The sequence below is a fragment of the Sparus aurata genome, chromosome 6, assembly GCF_900880675.1.
Source record: "Sparus aurata chromosome 6, fSpaAur1.1, whole genome shotgun sequence".
Taxonomy (NCBI): Eukaryota; Metazoa; Chordata; class Actinopteri; order Spariformes; family Sparidae; genus Sparus; species Sparus aurata.
This window is the reverse complement of record NC_044192.1, coordinates 1,017,397-1,031,716: the sequence shown is the minus strand read 5'-3', so window position 1 is coordinate 1,031,716 and position 14,320 is coordinate 1,017,397.

Genomic DNA, 14,320 nt, shown 5'->3' with positions numbered 1-14,320 from the left:
CCAAATATAAACCGGCCCACCAAAAAGCCACAAATAATGCTCAGAACAGCACCAAACTTCAGCAACAGTACAAATAGGGTCTCAGCACATAGTCCGGGGCATCTAACCTCCGCTAGCTTAGCTGGATTTCTACTGAAAAGCTGACTAAATTTACCACTCTTCTGCAGCAGCTTCCTGTTGACGGGAAGTCCTGACGAGTCGATTACCGAGTGCAGTAGAGTTCCGCGGCTCATGGATGAAAATGTCTGATTATGACTCCATGGAAAAGCAATCAAAGTTCATATGTGTCTTACCTGCCAGTTTATAACAGTTATTATCGAGAGCGGACAGGGAAAAGAACGGAATTGAGCATTTCTAACCGCACTCGGTAATCGTCGCGTCGGGACTTCCCCGACCCGGAAGCTGATGGAGGAGAGTTGAACTCTGTTTTTAGCTTCACAATAGAAATCCAGCTAAGCTAGCGGAGGTTAGATGCCCCGGACTATGTGCTGAGACCCTATTTGTACTGTTGCTGAAGTTTGGTGCTGTTCTGAGCATTATTTGTGGCTTTTTGGTGGCGGTTTATATTTGGATCCATTTACTGCAGTGTATTGTTGTCGTGCGGTCGTTTCTGAGGTTGATAAAACTCCGTAAATTAGCGGTCTGCTAACTTGATCTCTCCAGAGGGAGTCTAACACAGTTTCACGGTGATTTAGACCATGGATTAAACTTACAACCGGAATATCCCTTTAAAGGATCCGTTCACACCAGAAGCATTGGCTGCTTTGACTGCAAGTGTGTTTCTGATGCGTACACACAGATTTACTCATGAAAGGACACGAGGCAAACTGCAGGACTGATAACCTAAACATGTTCAGACTTGGTAAGAAGCAGGAGGAGAGAGCTGACACATGGAGACACACCGGTGGAAGATAAACACGATAATAAACCACAAAAACTGAACTCCATTAACTTCTGATCAGAAGGCTGCTGCACCACCTCCACGTACTGAGTGTCTGTAAGTGTTTGTTAGTTTCCTGTGACTGTCTGCGTCTGTGCGTTCCTCCTGTTAGATCACTCACTCCCAAACAAAGATTCCCACGGGTGGAATCCTCATTAGAGCTCGGTGGTCCCCTGGGTGATCTGTAGTGATGGATGTGTGAGTGTTTGTGAGAGAGACGGAGGTAAAGAAGAGAAACGAGAGCAGCAGCAGCCGTTTCAGACACTTAAGTGTTCCCCTGACCTCGGTACGATGGCGTCCAGCGCAGGTGCACAGGAGCAAACAGGTTGGTCTAAAACATAAATCTGTCTGTTGTCCATCTGCAGACAGAACAATACTGAATATTTAATAAAAGTCTGCGCTCATCACAGATGAGTGAGGGATCTTTACAGCATCTGTCCACAGCTGCATGAAAAGACCGTCCAGCTTCTTTAAACCACGTGGGAGACGTGAGATTACGTTAATCTTCTGTGTCATTTCCTCCTCTCCGACTCCTCTCTGGCAGAAGTGCTGTTTCATTTTGTATTCATAATCTTTTAAAGACGCATCTGTGGAATCTCATTAATCTCACGTAAATCCATAATCCAGCATTATCAAATCTCTGCTGGGAGCGTTGTGATGAAACTACACCTGGCTAACAGTCTCAACACACCGTACACATTAAAGCGTCCCTGCAGACGTCGGATGACCTCCAGCCGCCCACCGTGTCAGAGACGCAACACTCCTTACCTCCAGGAGCACGATTTGTCTGTTCGGTTTGTTTATCAGAAGATTTACTTGTTTGTCAGAAGGATCACATGAATCCTGCCGGCCAGATGTTGGTGACACTCGGTGGAAGGATGTCGCATAAACCAAAAAAGGAGCCGTTGTATTTCTGAGCTGATCTGAATCACAGGACAGACACAAGATTAATTATCATTCACAAATCGTTAACTTTGCAAGAGAGCGCAAAGATGTAAACAAACTGTGTCCTCATCATTCTGATGTTTCCACTTTCCCCCTCTGTGTGTATCTGTACATGGTAAATACAGTTTGATTAAGGTCAGAGAAATAAACCTTTAATGTGTCTGAGTTCTGCAACAGAAACACACGGCAGGAGAAGGATTGTGATGCCGACTCATCAGTAGAGTGTCAGAAGCCCCTTTTAGATAGAAAATGCGCCACATCTTCAGCACGGTAAAGGCTGCAAAGTGCCGCCTTGTCTCTGTGAAAGGAAGGTATAATATTCCTTCTTTTCCAAAAAGTAGGCGTGAACATGTGACGTGACGTGAAGCACGAAGTTGGGCGTGAACAGTGACGTACAACATATGTGTTGGGAGAATATTTAGCTCCGTGATACACGTGTCAGCGTCTCAAGGGCGGCAGGATGCAGCATAATCATGAATGGCCGCTGCCTCGTCATGGGTGCTTTCCCCTGCCGTGGTATTAAATGTGGCGACACTAAAGAGATTTACTTAATTACAGACCTGTGGCCCATATTCTCGCCTCCTCAGTCAAACACACGCCAATGTGAAACCCCCGCTATTAAAGGAAGCGTGCGGCAGAGCGCCTCGCCCCCTCTGTTAGCTGCCTCAAGCACCAGACAGCTAACAGGAAGCAGGTCTCAGAATGGAAAAATCAGAAAACGCAGCCTTCCCGTTCTCGTGTGGACAGTGAATCCGCAAACTTTCAAGAACGATGACGTCATCGCCCCACCCCTCTACCTCTGAACGCCGCGACGTCTCGTAACAACAACAACAATGGCGGACTACATGCTCGTGTTCGTGCTGCAGAAGATATTGAGCCTTTCTTGCAACTTACTCTCCTTTGTAGTTGTGTGTGAGTCGCAGCAGCAGTTCGACCTCATTAACGGTCCACACAAACGATTCTGGTTTCCTTGCACTCGCCATTTTCATCTTCTTCTTGTTGTGTTCGGTTTCTCCGTCTACTGTCTGTTTGTTTACAGCGCGCAAGCTTACTGCGCATGCTCCGTGTCTTCTTCTCCGTTTTTGGTGAATTTCAAGCGCACATATAGGCTGGAATATGAACTACAGCGTTTTCGGACGTTTTCAGTGGATCCGTGTGGACGCAAATATTCTTGAAACGATGCCGAGGAAGACGGAGAAAAAAAAGATCGTTTCGCCCTGAGGTGTGCAGTGGCTCGGGGGCGTGTGATTCCCACCTCTCTTAAGTCTTCATGAAAGGGCGTCGTCCTGATTGGTCACGCATTAATTACACCGTTACCTCCACAGCTGCTCACCAGGTGATCTGAATCTACTGCAATCAGCTCGGAGGGAGTTTCACATTCAGCTCAGTCCAAAGTCTGTGATGAGCTTCACGGACGTGATTCCTCAGGAGACGGCGACCGAGTTTGACCCCAGCGAAGGAGAAACTGCAAAAATACTCTGCAGCAATTCATCGTCCATCAAAGAAAACACAGAGGAAACCAATTTCACACTGATACCAGATTCATGTGTAAAAAAAGAAGTGTTTAGTTTGAATGAGTGTCTCCTGAGGGGATGTGAGGACGAGGAGGAGGAGGAGGAGGAAGAAGGAGGAGGAGGAGGAGGAGGGAGCGTCTGTCTCAGAGGAGCAGACGTGTTCGAGTACTTCACACGTTCATCAGCAGAAAGCCTCTCTCTCCTTCCTCCTCACCTCCTCTCCTCCCCCTCCTCCCCCTCTCCTTCAAGGAAGAACCCTGAAGAAAAAGGAGAAGCCCGACCCCCTCCCTCGAAGACGACTCCGAAGACAAAGACAAGAGAAAAGAAGTAGCGAGAGCCCAACAGCAAGAATAAAAAAAAGAAGAACCCTCCTCCTCCCCCCCTCTCCTCTCCTCCTCCCCCTCCCTCCCTCCTCTCCTCCTCCTCCTCTCCTCTCCCTCTCCTCCCCTCTCCTCCCTCCTCCTCCCCTCCCTCCTCTCCTCCCCCTCTCCTCTCCCTCCCTCCCTCCCTCCCTCCTCTCCTCTCCTCCTCCTCCCCTCTCCTCCCCCTCCCTCCTCTCCTCCCTCTTCCTCCTTCCCGCTCCTTATCTCCCCTCCTCTCTCTCCCCCTCCTCTCCCTCTCCTCTCCTCCTCCCCCTCTCCTCTCTCCCCCTCCCTCCTTTCTCACTTCATCTCAACCTCTCGGCCACTCTGTCTGCCTTTATCTGCGTCTCTCTCCTCCCCCTGCATGCCTCTCCCTTTCATCCGCTCTCCAATTATCTTTTGTTTCGACCATCTTTCTCCTCGTCCAATCTGGCAGCGCCGGACGGAGCGGCGGTACAAAGCAGCCCGTCTGGACTGCCCACAACTTCTCCTCCTTTGATTCAGATTGATGCTGAGTGCCATCGGGTCAGAACCATCGCCCACTTCTCTTCTGCGCTGCTTCGCAAAAACAGAATGAGGCAGAAAATTATTATTCTGGTTTTCGGAAGTGGCTTCCTGTTTCAAGGTCATGAGTTCAGTTTCACCAGAGAGCACCGAGTCTAGAACCAAATCAGAACCACAAATCAGCTCCACATACGAGCAGTTTGAGAGACAGAACCAATCAGTACGTACGTTACTGAATATCAAGAGAATATCAAGTAAAACACTGACAGAAATATTAACCGAAGAGTTCACCGGTGCCGACACTGTGTCTGAAATAGTAACAGTAACTCACAAAAACATTTATTATTCATGTTGAGTGAATTTGGTCAAATGAAATAACTAAATTTGTGATTTATTACAGGAGACAGAAGAAACTATCTGAATGTTTCAGACCGTCTCTCCGTCGAGTTATCTGCAGTGACACTGATCTGACGAATCACAGCGCTTCAAAAAATACACTCAAATATTCTAGTCGGTGAGTTTGGAGCATGACATCGTGACTTTCACTCCAAATATCACAATCTAATCAGATAAATAATATTGATTTCTCTGAGGAGATTAATACAGTTCTTTATCTTCCTAATCAATGAATTCATGCAAACAAAATGTTCTTTAGGACAACAGAATAAGAAAGCCTCATTAATCTGCACTCACAGATACCTGCCAAACATCCTGGACCCGTCCCTTCATCCGGACCAGCACCAGAGTCTATGGATGCTGTAGATGTAGATGCTTAATGACTTACACGACTTGGTTATTTTACTCTGAAACTGAGTGTGAATGTGCTGTTGTTGTGAGCCTAATAATACGGCGTCTCGTATTATTTAATATTTTCTGGTCTCCATCAGTAAAGTTCCTGGTCTCCTCTGTGAACCGATCAGCTGCTTCACATTCGAGCTGCAGCTGGATTAACTCGATCCACCGAGCGCTCCTGAAGAATCGAAGCAGCAGCCGAGGTTCTGTTGGACTTCACGCAGCTGAACATGCAAACACAACGTGAACATCAGAGAACTGCCGGGTTTGATCATCAGAATCTGCTCGACAGTCAACTCAGAGCAGCACCATGAAAACAAGACGCCCAGTGAAGAAGCAGCAGACCCGTTTACAGAGCTCTGAGGATGTTGGCAGACTTTCCTTCGCTGGCAACACCTGAAGGAGACAAAAGGTCTGAGAGTCAATATGGAGTTTGTAGGTAAATTCCTTCTGACAGAGAGAATACTAAGATTTCTGTGTATCACGCTGGCAGAGCTGGATCGTCCCACAGAGCTCGACAGACAGCTGATCAATAGGACTGAATAGTTGGAGGATATCACTCACACTGAGGGAAGTTTTGATGAATGATGCCAAAGTTTCTGACACCATCTCCCATCAAGTGTTGTTGTCTTTATATTCCTGATCTGTATCTCTCCCTGACAGTCCGTCCCGTTGCCGGAGGGTCGGCAGGTTTATAAGTGTGGGCTCTCTCCTCTGAATTACCACACGAGCTGCGGCGTATCTGTGTAAACATTCCCAGCATACCGCTCAGTGTTGACACAACGCTCACACACACACATGCATACAGTGGCTACACACACACCGACACACTGCCTGCATTATCTCCTCCTGAGCCCCGAGGGCCCGCGTGCCGGTACGACCCGGCTGATCGCGCCAAGTTTGGGAAAGTGAAGTTCCTGCGAGTGGAGACGGACGCTGGATTCATCAAGTCTTCAGCTGAGAATCCTGACATTTTTAGAGGAGGAAACTGCCAAAGAATCTTTACTTGACGAGAACATAACTTTCAGTTAAGAGACCCCACGAATGAGAACATGTCGTGTTTTCTTTTCTTCTCACATGTCGAGGTTTTTGGCTTGAAATGAATGTGGAGGCAGCAGGAACCCGAGTTTACACTGGATACGTGTCCGCTGCGTTACGGCTCCGATCCAGTTTTGCTCCGCCGTCTGGCAATCTCCACCGGTTGCGTTTTGAGTTCCTAAAAACAACAACATGAAGTGTTTCCGACTGAAGGATCAGCAGAAGAACTTGTGTTTGTCTCTTTTTTGAGATTTGTGTGCTGGTGTCAACACGGAGTGTTTTATTTTGAAAAGTAACCGGATGTTATATTGTTGTTTCTGTGCTTGACTTCCTGTCTGCTCGGTGCTAAATTCAGCTGAATTGCTGGACACGTATCCAGTGGAAATTGGCCTTAAGAGTTGTATTCGATGTGTCTGTGTGTTCATCACTAGTTTTTTGCAGATTGTCAACTGTCTGACTGTGAGAGCAGCTTATTACGTATGCAGATCTATGTTTCTTGTTAGGTGGCGACCTCCAGTGGTCGGAGTAATTATTACAGCAGCAAAGGAGGAAGTGAGGAGACGTATGTACAGCAAAAAGTCCATGTAGGGAGGAGAAGGCCGATGGACGGTCAGGTTAAACAATCCAGCATGAACCCAGAAGACAAAAGGTGAGTTATTTTAATTTATTTGAAAAATCTAAGATAGATCACATATATAATGTAACTTACCAACACGTTCAGCAGCTTGTTCAGTGGGATAAATCCTCCAAGTGTGAAGCTGGTGTCGGTCGTGCTCGTGACGGGTTTTGGGTTAAAAGAACTACATTCAGTCTCAAAGCGTCATCAAGTAAAACTAGAGTCTTGGTCACAAACGGGATGTGAACCCTGTTCTCCAGATAGACAGTCCTGTATGTGAGACCCGTCCAACCGGCCCGCGGCACCCTGACTCTGGCTTTTCTCACTCTTTATCAGTACGTTTCAAGAAGTGATGTTGGAGGGCGACCACATCGTCAAACTTAGAGGTGTCGGGCCACTGAACAGGCTGCTGCAGCCGACATGTTGGGAGTGAAGAGGAGCTGAAGTTAGAGACGTAATTAAGTCTTGTGAACCGCCGTCAGATGTTTTAAAATCTGCAGCTGTACAACAAAAGTCCAACAGAACTCACTGTTGCTGATCGGACGTGTTTCAGCTGGTGATGATGGAGGTATTTACAACTCCTTTATAAACTGCTGCATAGCTTCACGTATAAGAACGCATCATAATTCATGTCTTTTGAACTGATAATCATAAATGTAAAGCTAACTATGTGATGTGTGTTAATGTCTCCATATTCACTGGCTGCTCGAGTTTATTCAGTCCAACAAAGACACGTGTGAGACGAGGTTTACAGAAAACACCTCTAATCTAAAACAGCTCTGCTCAGACACCTGTCACACACACACACACACACACACACACACACACACACACAGCTGATAAGACTGTGGCGACAAACAGCCAAACTTATTTCCTCCGTCAGTGTCGCTCGCTCGCTCCGTGTCGGCCGGCCTTTTGTTTCTCTGAGGTTTCTACGTTCTACGTCTTCCTCTATCTCTGCGCTCAGTGTGTCTCAGCCTCCGTCTCTCTGCTCTTATCAGCGCCGCTCCACACCAGCCTCACTCCCTCTCCCCGCCTTTGTTACCCGTTCTCCCTCTCTCCCGCGCCTCCCGCCCTGTTTATTTTTACATCTCTTATGTCGTCTTGCTCATCCGTAACCCGACCTATACAGCCGGCAGCTGTCTATCTGCCAGTCAGAAGCCACTCAGCCCTGTCCTAATATGTCGCCTGGCTGGCTGCTTTAGGCGGGTCGGTATTATTAGAACTACAGTAACAGCAGCAGGAAACGGGGCGACGCCGTCTGAGGCAGTCAGACTGTACACACACACTTAAAATCCACTGTGTAGTAACAAACAGGAGGCCTGTATGTCCCTGTGTGTTCACAACATATCTGCTCTTATTGACACGGTTTAATTCTGCAGCTGAATGTGTCCGTATCATGTAAACCTGAATGAACTATTGATTAGAAGAAGGTGTAATTAGTGGGTGAAGGTGACGGAGACAAAGAGAGCAGATGGAGATAAAAGAGGAGAAGCAGCCGACAGGATCTCTCTGAACAAGTCATGACGCTCGTTTTTATTTATTTATGAATCTGGATTTATTTCCAAAACTCCCAAACAACTTTACAGACCGACAGCTGACGTGTTAGAACACGACTGCATGTCGACACGTCCATGTTCACCGAGCGTCCGTCCAGACTCAAAACTCAATCCTGGAGTCTTCAAACAGAAACAGGGTCAGCAGCATTTCCTGCTTCAGTCAGAGTCTGTCTAGAAACTGTTTATTCACCTGGACGGGTGATTCTCTCTGACACTGTCTCGCCCTGCAGGTTGTTTTTTAATATTTACTGTATTTGACCTCTACGGAAGAGGATTAGGGCCACATGTGAATTTTTTTTTTTAGTTCTGACTTTTATGTCAGAATTCGGAGATTAAAGTCAGAATTCGGAGAAAAAAATCAGAATTCGGAGATTAAAGTCTGACTTTAATCTCAGAATTCTGACTTTATTCTCAGAATTCAGATTTTTTTCTCAGAATTCTGAGAATAAAGTCAGAATTCTGCACATGTAAATTTGTTTTTAGTTCTGACTTTATTCTCAGAATTCTGAGATTAAAGTCAGAATTCTGCGAAAAAAAGTCTGACTTTTTTTCGCAGAATTCTGACTTTAAAAGTCAGAACTAAAAAAAAAATTCACATGTGGCCCTAATCCTCTTCTGTAGACCTCACAGCTGTGTGCATAGAAAGTGATAGTCGGCCTTATAAGATCGATCCGGTGGGGATATGAGAAGCTTTCTGCTCCTTTAGGCAACGATCACGGTTTGGATTGAAATAATAACGTAGAACAAAACACCAGTCTGAGTGTCGCAGGACGTAAAGCATCACCCCGTGTTCTGGTTCAGACGTCTGACTCACTGGATCTGTGTCTGTGAGTATATAAGCTATCAGCACCCTCTGAGTTACTTTAACACTAAACTGGTTGCTGATAGCATAAGGCAGAACAAGCTAGCAGCTGTTAACGTTTCTTTATCTGGTATTTAGCCAGAGCTCGCCTGCCAACGTGCAAAACAAACTCTACACGACACCGTGTTGCAGGAGCACTTTCGCGGCAGCCTGGGCTCAGATAAGTGTTTCTTCTTTTAGACTAAAGTGAGAATTGGTGCAGCCAGAGTTTCTCCAGTGTTGACACAGTGCTGTGGGGGTCGGACTTCACCAGATAAGTGTTTTTAGCTGCTCTGAAATGTTGTGAGATTGTGCTCGCTGGGAGCGTAAATGGAGCAGAAGTGATGCGTTTTAAAATCACTTCGATAGCATTCTACTACTGCCACTGTTTCTCATAATTTTAGAAGAAAATAGTTATTTTGTTGTTGTGTGTAACTACAGTAATTGTTTGCTGGGTGCTGCCAACACACAGGTGACCTACTCTCAGCACTGAGCCTGAACGCATCGTGCCTCCTGAGTCCACACGCTGAAAGAGTGACGAGTCAAGAGGAGCAGAGAAATGTTGGACTTTGTGGCGTCAACCTGCTTCTGCCCTAAATACACACAGAGACCACCCATACTGCAGTGGGCAGCCTGGAGGCTAATCCTGGTGGCACCTGGTGTCACCTTCCTCCGCAGACACACACTCAACACCCTGAAACCTCTCACACCTCCCAACATTCATCTGCACGGCTCGCTGTGTGACACGCCGCCTCATAAACACTCGCACTCCATACGTGGACGCAGCAAACATACGAGCGGCGCAGATGCAGCAGCGATGTGCAGCAGCAGAGAGTCTCTGCAGTGAGACTTTAATGAGCGCCGCAGTCAGACAGCAGTTAATAGTCATGCTAATCTCTAAGCTGCTGCCTCCATCCCTCCATTCATTCTCTTCTTCTTTTGTGTTGTCTCTCTCACTTTCCCCTCCGTCACTCTCCAGCTCACCCCTCCACTCTGCAGTTATTTCTGTCTCCCCCCCCTCAGGATTCCTGTCTCACCCCCCATCCGTCTCTCCCTCCATCACTTCCCCTCTCCTCTTCCTCTGTTTGCTTTCTCCTTCATTTTCTCGCTCACTTTTGCTCTCCGTGTTGTCTGACGTCACCCTCCCCTCCATCCCCTCTTCACTCTCCTCTCTCTTCTTTATTTTCCTCTTTCCTCCTCTTCTCTCATCTCCTTATAGACAAGCGCTCCTCAGAGGCCTCTCTGAAACCCTGTGTCAGCTCTTCAGGACACACTCAGTGTGTAAATATGTGTGTGTCTGCAGGTGCATGTGTGTACAAACCATGCATCTTGGCACGGCTGTTAATTCTGTGCTGTGTTACAAACCACTTACCGACCTCATCCGAGGCTATTTGGAGGAGAGAAAAAAAGGGTAATGAGAGATGTGAGGAGAGACGTGAAGACGGTTAAAGTGCTCTGATGAACAGATGGATCGACAGACAGACAAGCAACACAGGAGGGAGTAAATGAGAAGAGGAGAGCGGAAGAGAAGGAACATTAATGACAAGTGATTAGTCTGAAAGGAACAGAGAGGGGTTAATTGTGATGCGTGCTAACAGGACTCCTCAAGCTTCATGCATATTAAAGTCAACATTGACAAAGCCCGGGACATGTAGAGCCATTGTTTCCTGCTGAAATGTAAAACACAGGCAGCTCATACAAAGTGCAGTCAGAGAGGACGAGTGGCGACACCGAGTCACATCAGTGCTGAGAGGAGTCAGGTAGACTGACTGCAGGAAACTGAGAGACAGAGACACCTTCAGACTGAAACTGCATGTGATGGTCTGCTAATAATATCATAAAAGGCAAATGTACAGTTGAAACCAGAAGTTTACATACACTGTATAAAAAGACACATATGCTTTTTTTTCTCACTGTCTGACATGAAATCAGTCAATCACTTTTCCTGTTTTAGGTCCGTTAGGATTACCAAAATTATGTCTATTAGCTAAATGCCAGAATAATGAGAGAAGGATTTTTTTAGATAATTTTTATTACTTTCTTCAAAGTCAGAAGTTTACATACATTTCATTAGTATTTGGTACCATTGCCTTTAAACTGTATGACTTGGGTCAAACATTTTGGATATCTTTCCACAAGCTTCTCACAATAGCTGGCAGGAATTTTGTCCCATTCCACCTGACAGAACTGGTGTAACTGAGCCAAGTTTGTAGGCCGCCTTGCTCGCACATGCCTTTTCAGCTCTGCCCATAAATGTTCAATAGGATTGAGATCAGGGCTTTGTGATGCCACTGCAAAACATTGACTTTGTTATCCTTAAGCTACTTAGTAACCAGTTTGGCAGTGTGCTTCGGGTCGTTGTCCATTTGGAAGACCCATTTGCGCCCAAGCTTTAACTTCCTGGCTGATGTCTTGAGATGTTGCTTCAGTATTTCCACATAATGTTCTTTCCTCATGATGCCATCTATTTTGTGAAGTGCACCAGTCTCTCATGCAGCAAAACAACCCCACAACATGATGCCGCCACCCCCGTATTTCACAGTTGGGATGATGTTCTCAGGCTTGCAAGCTTCCCCCTTTTTCCTCCAAACGTAACGATGGTCATTATGGCCAAACAAGTTCGATTTTAGTTTCGTCAGACCACAGGACATGTCTCCAAAAAAGAAGGTCTTTGTCAAATGTTGTCAATAAACCATAAAATCAGAATCTTCCAAAGACATGACATCATCATCTGGGCTTTCCCAAATTGTTTAAAGGCATAGTAATCTTACTGTATGTAAACTTCTGACTTTGAAGAAAGTAGTAAAAATTGTCTAAAAAAAAAAATCCTTCTCTCATTATTCTGGCATTTAGCTAATAGAAAATAATTTTGGTAATCCTAACGGACCTAAAACAGGAAAAGTGATTGTCTGATTTCATGTCAGACAGTGAGAAAAAAAGCATATGTGTCTTTTTATATAGTGTATGTAAACTTCTGGTTTCAACTGTATTTAAATAAGGAATATTTTAGATTAGTTTAAATTTACAGTATTGTGAAAACGTTGCTACAGTCCTGATTCATAAACATTGCTGCGTTCATAAATCGACTGTTTACTGACAACAGTTTTCTGAAGAGTTCCTGAGCTCGTGTAGAAATCTACTTTATAGTCATGTGATTGACAAAGTGGTGAACGACTCAGCCGTCCAATCACGACACGATCAGCTGTTACCTGTGGACCTGTTTACCTGTGGACTGACCCGGACAGGTGTTTTTTGTTGCTCCTGTCCCGACATGTTTAAAACGTGTTGCTGCCATCGATGAGACATTACACATACTGTCTTTGTGTTACAAAAAAGAATACGCAAATAATCACCCACAGGTTTGTTTATGATGACACAACACCTGATGCTTTAGGGACAAGAAAATTATTTTCCTAGAAGTTTACATTGTGAAAGGTGCGTCTGTAAACTGGTGGATGTAGAACGATGAACACTTTCATAATTTGAGGGATTCGGTTCAATACAAATTCACCAAATATATAAAACGACACCGTCAGTGTCGCCTCCGTCTGTTACACTTCTGATGGAAGTGTTCACCTGTTCTTATAAGTTCTGGTTGACATGTGTGGTGTCATTAAAAGAAACAGATGTGCAGATATATGATCATTTATATTAAGTTGCTTTGTTCTTCAGGAGTCTTCAGCAGCTGCAGTGGATCCTCTGGTCCAGAAGAGCTGCTCCGAGCCAGAACCAGAACCTGGCTGAGTTTGTGGACCAGATGACTTAAATCTGCACAACACAGCCTGAATGTAGGCCAGGTGGTGCTCTGAGCTACATGCTAAACAACATGCTAATCCTCACTATAACAATGCTAACATACTGATGTTAAACAGGTAGAAACATCATCAAGTTAAGAATCTTTGTTTAGCACGTTAGCATGCTAATGTTGCTAATCCTGGCATTTTGATAGCTAACAGGAGAAATCCTCCATGTGACTCCATCCTGTAAACATTGAGATATTTCACAGGAAGTGAAAACAAGAAATCAGGAGAATTCTTCCTCTGTGGTTTGTGAATATTGTGCATGAACACATTTTCATGGAAATCCATCCAGAAGACGTTGAGACCAGTTTCACACTTAACGCTGAAAACTGCCTCTAAACTTGATCAATACATTTGTGACAGACTGCAACCTACAATTTTGGACATTTGTGAAACCATGATCGTGAATTCAGCAGTACATGAGTCGACACAGATCCCTCCTGCTGTCACCTCCTCCTCCATCTTGCCTTGAGTCCCAGTCGTCAGAGTTACATGAAATAACTGAGTCAGCGCAGTGTGTCACTCTCCTCCCTCTCATGAGTCAGAGAGGACGAACACACTTCTGACGTTTGCTGGAAGCTTTAATCCAAAGTGTTCAATAATAGTAAGACTGTCACATTTAACTAAGTTTGGATCCTGGAGCTCTCGGGCTCCTCTCGGGCTTCAGCAGGCCGCGGGGAGCATCATTGTCTTTTCATCAGAACCATCGAGTCTGAACCATTTGCTTTTTCCACAGAACAAAGCAGCCTAATTACTGGCCCGAGCTCGCTGCCTCTGTCTCATCCCGCTGGAACAGACTCAACATTCGACTTTAATCTCTCTAGAAATCAGCGCCAGTGGTTGTGACTGAAGCCAATATTGCTCTTTAAAGCCTCCAGCGCTCAGTGCAACACTGGCTTTAATAGGTGGTGAGTGTTGACAGCTGGAGAGATCCGGTGCTCGGTCTGAATGGTGATAGTCAGGGGAGAGATCAGTCTCTCTGATGAAGCTAAACGGGGTTCCTATTACGATAAAACATGTTAAGTAGCACTGATGACAAAGTAAATGAGGCCATATGGATTGATTCTGGTTGTATCATTTCTGACCCCTACATGAATTAAACAGCGAGCTCGTGTTGTACCAGCGCAGCAGCGATCTGTCGGAGTGGACTGATCGCTACAGGTCCTCTGATCGGCACATCGCTGCTCGTTAGCTCGTACAGTTAATACTTTCTAACCAGGACGTCCAGTTTTTTGGACCACGTAGCTCGTGGAAAATAAGGTGAGTCAGACGCCCTTTTTAGATAGAAAAGGCGGCAATGTGCCAGCTTGTCTTTCTAAAACGGAGGCGTAATATTCCTCCTTTTCCAGAAGCCGCCTCTGAGGTCGGCGTAAACATGTGATGTGAAGTGAAGCTAGAAGTTGGGCTGT